The sequence below is a fragment of the Petaurus breviceps genome, unplaced genomic scaffold (genome assembly GCF_028583685.1).
Source record: "Petaurus breviceps papuanus isolate PSGF00001 unplaced genomic scaffold, PetGlider_PUasm1.0 90696, whole genome shotgun sequence".
NCBI lineage: Eukaryota > Metazoa > Chordata > Mammalia > Diprotodontia > Petauridae > Petaurus > Petaurus breviceps.
The window spans coordinates 1,656,151-1,661,909 of NW_027187314.1; the positions used below are offsets into that span (position 1 = coordinate 1,656,151).

At 36.7% G+C, this 5,759-nt stretch overlaps 1 pseudogene; it reads left to right on the top strand.

Annotated features, from left to right (window-relative positions):
* The first annotated feature begins 5,022 nt into the window (after positions 1-5,022).
* Positions 5,023-5,299, top strand: LOC138144323 (dynein light chain 1, cytoplasmic-like; annotated as a pseudogene).
* Positions 5,300-5,759: the final 460 nt, after the last annotated feature.

The window sequence follows — 5,759 nt, forward strand, 5'->3', positions numbered from 1 at the left end:
AACTCTGTCTCACTTAAATCTAGCTGGATTAAGAACAAGTAAAAGATATTACCCTGTGATGTCATTGGTCCTCTGGGAAAACAAAGGACAAAAAATGGACAATCCCAATTGGTAGACATTTTAATAAGAAGGTAGATTAAGAATTACCCGAGCTCCTCCCCATTATTTCCTCTTTGAAAAATGGGAGTAATTCTCATGTGACAAGATTTGTCTGCAAGACATGAGTGTATTCTGTAATGACTTTTATTGAATCAACTTGAATTTGAGTTAAGTGGGTGGTGGGTGAAGTTACAAAGGTGTACAATACCAGGGTAGAGATAAAAATTAAAATAACAGTTGAGACTCAAAGGACTGGAAGCTACCTGAATAAAGGGTGGAAGTAATTACAAGACAAAAGTTTGACCTTTAAGCAAGTTTCTCTAGAATGTAGGTGAAGGGTGAGGTTAAAAGGGCTAGGAGTTAAGACTCATAGGGTGTGGGAAGAGTATTAAACCTGTGGCAGCTTGATAGTCTTAGAAATAGGATTAAAATCAATTTTTAATTTTACAGTAGGGAGAGGCTTGGGGTATGGAAATCAGATAGGAGCCTCTTGTACTATTCCAGACAAGAGAAGATGATCACATGAATACAGGTGTTGTCTATACAGTGATGGGGCAATGGATAGAGTGCGCTCCTGGAGTGAAGAAAATGAGCCTTCCTGAGTTCAAATCTATCCCCAGGCACGTACTAGCTATGTGACCCTAAGTCACTTAATCTCATTTGCCTCAGTTTCCTCATCTATAAAATAAGCTGGAGAAGGAATGGCAAATCACTCTATTTACTTTGCCAAGAAAACCCAAAATCAGTAGTCATTAAGAGTCAGACATGACTGAACAACATATGAGGGATAAGGAGATAATTTATGTGAGATATGTTAAGGAGATAGAAATAATAAGATTTGGCAACTGACTGGATATGCTGGGGTGAGTGAGTGAGTAAGGAATGGAAGATGACACCAAGATTGCAAATCTGTATGACAAGAAGAATGGTAGTACCCTCAACAATAATAAGGCAGTTTGGAAGAAGGATGAGTTTGAAGTGAAAGATAATTTGTTACTGATGGGGGGATCTGAATCTGTAAAAGGAAAAGACCATGTCTTTGAAAGTAACCTGGTCCCTGAATTTTCCCAAACATTTCAGTAGCCCAGATCACTGGTTCCTCTACCCAAGGCACCTGCCCCATCCCAGGCAACTTGCCACTCCTTATTCCCATCTAGATCTTCCCACAGTCTTTCTGTATAAAAATATCAATTTTATCCTAATCAAATGTGCATATTCTTAAAATCTGGCCTGCTTGTATTGGCATCACAAATATGGCAAACTCACTAGGAATCTTGGCCACCTAACCAGTGTCTTAATAAACTTGTTATGTGAACTGAAAAGAGGCTTGAGTGGTTGAATTCTTTCAAGGCAGACCCATGCCCTGCACCCTTGCCTTTCAGGGTACCTAGCACTCCTAGACCTCATCATATTGTTTTGGAAATTTTGAGTTCTAGATGCCCAATGGCAATCTAATTTAAAATATCTAAAAGCAAGTTTCTTATATGCATTTAACTATTGAGAAGTTGTCTCAACCATTAATCAACAAAAATGCAATATTAAGATAGTTTTCGCTGAAGTTAATGAGAGAGAAAAACTCACTGGTGGGCTTCTCAAGCATATACAACATATTTGTACTTTGCTGGAGTCCAGGGTCTAGTTCTTAGATTACAGGTTCAGAAGCTGAATTTTATCGGTTCACCAAGGAGTTGGTCAGGGTTTGAGAATGGAATCATGTTAACCAAGTTCATGAGGGATGGCTTTATCAATCAAAATAATTTCTATTTTACTTCTTGTTTCTGTGGAGGAAAAGAGCAAGAGAAGGTATTTGAGCTGTATGAAGATGGGAATGAAATTATGAAAGTGATTTAGAAGCGTTTGGACTTGTGAAGAACAGAAATCAAGTTTGGGAAGAGAAATTTGGAAGAAATAGAGTAAAATATGGAGAAAGATAATCTGTAGGTTCAAGTTTTACTTTTAGCTTCTGTCCTTTGTGAGAGAATTTTGAAGGAGAAAGAGGATGATAATAATAAAAGTAACATTAATAGCTAGCAATTATATAGTACCTACTATGTTCCAGACACTATGCTACTTGCCTTACAAATATGATCACATTTGATCTTCATGACAATTCTGGGACATAGGTACTATTAATGTCCCCATTTTATGGTTGAGGAAACTGAGCCAAACAGAAGTTAAGTGAATTGCCCAGGGTCATACAATAAAGAAGTGTCTGAAGTTAGATTTAATCTTAGGTCTTCTTGACTTCAGGTCAGCAATCTATATACTGAAGTTTTCAAGGTAAAGTAAGAAAAGCTAAACAAAACAAACCAGTTAATGAAACAAATAAAAAGTTTCATAGAAGAAGGTTTAGTGTGGCTGTCAAATTGTTTTATGCACAAAGAAATAGTTGGGTGTGGATATCAAGTTACTAAATTTTTTTAAAGGTTATAAAGATTTTAGTAAAGTGTTTGGGAGGTAAAGTATAATAATTGACTAGAAGTTCAAGTCAAGATAGAAATGTCAACCAGTATAGAGAACAGAGAGAATTTTGTAGTGACTTATATTGAATAAGAGGCAGCATGACTTAGATGTAGTGCAGACTTTGGAAATAGAAAGACCTGGGTTCAAGGCCCTGCCTTTGACACATACTGACCATATAACACTGGGTGAGGGCTAGCTACTTAACTCTCAGTGTACTTGACAATTCTCTAAGATTGTAATTGGCAGAGAAGGTACCAGTCTCCATTGGTAGAGACAATTCCTTATACCAGTGAAATCACAGAACCAATCTCTGTCCATATCCCTTGTACAGAGTATGCAATGTTTGTATTTCTGACATAGCCAAGTGACTGCTATCTGTGTTCTAAGTGTAGGCTAACCCCCCTACTAAAAGAAGGGCTTCTACATTGCAATTAATCAGAAATACTGAAATTTTTTCAAAAATGGAAATATGGCTTCAGTTGGGGGAAGAGGAGGAAAGAAGGGATCTGAAGTGACCAGGGATAAAGTTGACCCTAGACAAGAGGTTGAAGAGTGAAAGAGTATTACCTAGAGGAGGAAGAAGGGGAAATGACAATTGTAAACTTGGAGCTAAACTAACAAATTTGAGGCTCTTCTGAAAGGTAAGTAGGGTGCTCTAAAGAAGAAGCAACACTTTTTTTTGCCAAGGAATAAAATAGAACCACAAAAATTATCAGATAAGAGGTGGTCCAGTAAGAGACAGAGGAAAAACAGAAGGGTAATGGTATGGTGCTTGGTGACACCTTCCTCAAGGGTACTGAGACAACTATTTGGCAATGTACTAACAAGAGAGATGGCTATTGTCTTCCCAAGAAATGTATTTAAAGACATAAAAGAGAAATTATTAAGACTAGTCAAAACATATGACTACTACCTTCTTCTGGTGATTCCCAAGGTATATATTTTACTGCCAGAAGAAAACTATAAAGTATTGCCAAAGTCTATGAAGTCTTGAGCAAGGAACTGACGACCCTAGGGGCTGTGTTTTACCTATTGCTACCATTGAAGGTAAAGGTTTCCAAAGGAAAAATGTACTAGAAAAAGAGGTAGTGACTAGCCAAGATATGCAGAACTAAAATATTGATTAGGGAAGACCTATTTAGTGGTTCACATGATGATGATCCAAGGAGTTCAAGCTAAAAATTCTTTAATGGTACCTTAATAATAATAATTAACATTTATATAGCTTTTACTATGTGCCAGGCACTGTGTTCAACATTTTACAATTATTATCTCATTTGATCCTCACAACAACCCTGAGAGATAGGTGCTATTATTATCCTCATTTTATGGATAAAAAAGCTGAGTCAGACAGAAGTCAAGTTACTTGCCCTGGGTCACACAGCTTTGGGCTGGATTTGAAATCAGGTCTTCCCGACTCCAAGTCTGCCCACTTCCTTAAGCAGTAAATAATTGCATGAAATTCTGACTACTTTTTATAAGTGTTCTTTCAGTTTCTCAACCAGTCATCAAATTGTTTCCAAACCACCACCAAGGTTTCCACATTACAGCACAAAATCAAGTCCCAAGGAATGGTAAGATGCATGTATATCCCTTCATTTGTGGTCTATACACTGAACCAGAATAGCTGTCTTGTTACCCTCTCCTGTGTAATTGCATGATTAAGATGTTACAAGTGTTTATTTTATAATTTTGCATTTAGAGCTTTCATAATTATAGGTAGAATAAAATTTCATATTTAACAATTATATTTATATAATAAAATTTAATCTGGAAATTTTGTACATTGTGATTATTATAAACATTTAATGGATAAATCTAAGAAAATGTGATAAATAATATATTAAATTACCCTGAGTATTCGCAACGCTTTTTTTTTTTTGGTGGTTGAAAGTACTTCTTAGAACAATGTGGGAAACTACTGGGTTGGGGGATCAGTTACTATTGTCTGATCTAGTAGTCAGTATCTGATTCTGACCTGGTGATACCAGTTATATGTAGGAGCATTTTATTGTGATGCTTTTTAAAAATTAATAATCTGCATTCATAAACTGTCTGAAATAGCAGAAAAAGAGATTCATGTAGACTGGGGTTAGGACGGGGTAGTTTCCTTTAGGCTAGGGAGCTAGTATTTGCTATAGCCAAATTCAGGTCTCCAGAAAGTAGAAGCCTGGGGCAAAGCTTGAGCCTATTACACAAAAATGAGGTGGTGGAAGTATAGATCAGAAAGAAGGTCTTTGTCTAGCCAAAGGTGTTAAACTCTGCCCAAGAGCCAAAAGAAGTCAGAACTTCTGCCAGAACCTGATAAAAATATAATTGGGAAATGTTTAGCAAAATAAATTTCAGTTTGACACCACTGGAAGAGAGAGGTATTTGGGGGGGGGGGATTCATCCTCTCCCCAAATTTTAGCCAAGGAACAAGTTTAAAAAGACTGAATGTCTAGCCAGTTTTGCTTCATAATGACACTTACTAATTGTGACTGCAAGGCTGTAATTTCAAATGTAAACATAGAAGAAGGCTTTCATTAGGAGTCTCTAGACTGTGCTGTTCAGGCTCAGAAGTATAACACAGAGTAGGACATAGCAGCCCTTAACAAGGAGTTTGACAAAAAGTATAACCCCATGGGGTATTGTATTGTGGAGAGGAACATCAACAATTAACCGAAACCTGAGACTAAACAAACATTTCATCTCTTTATACCTGGGACAAGTTTCAATTTTTTTGTTCAAGTCTTAGAAGAGCATGGATTGTAACAATAGTGTCAAACTCAAATAAAAGCAGATTCCTGTAGGCTGCATATTGACTTAGAAAACCACAAATTAACATTATCTATGTTGTATCATATTTTTATTCATTTTAGTAAATGCTTCCCAATTATATTTTAATCTGGTTCAGGCTGCACTCTGGAGTTTTTTGCAGGCTCCAATTTGACACCACCAGGGTATTCCATCAATCATCCATTCAAAAAACAGCAGTTTAAATTCCAAACACTAGAGAAAGAAAACCTTAGCCTTGCCATAAGAACATTTCCATAACTCCTTTATTGTGTTATTGTTTTACAGGAACCCTATGTTCTGGTTTGTTGCAGTTATAAGACAATTAACAAAACAGCTTATGTTTGCATTTGTTTTTTATTCCATGCTTCTTGCTTCCTACCCCATCTCTGTCTCCCTTTCCTCATTCCCCCTCCCCCCCA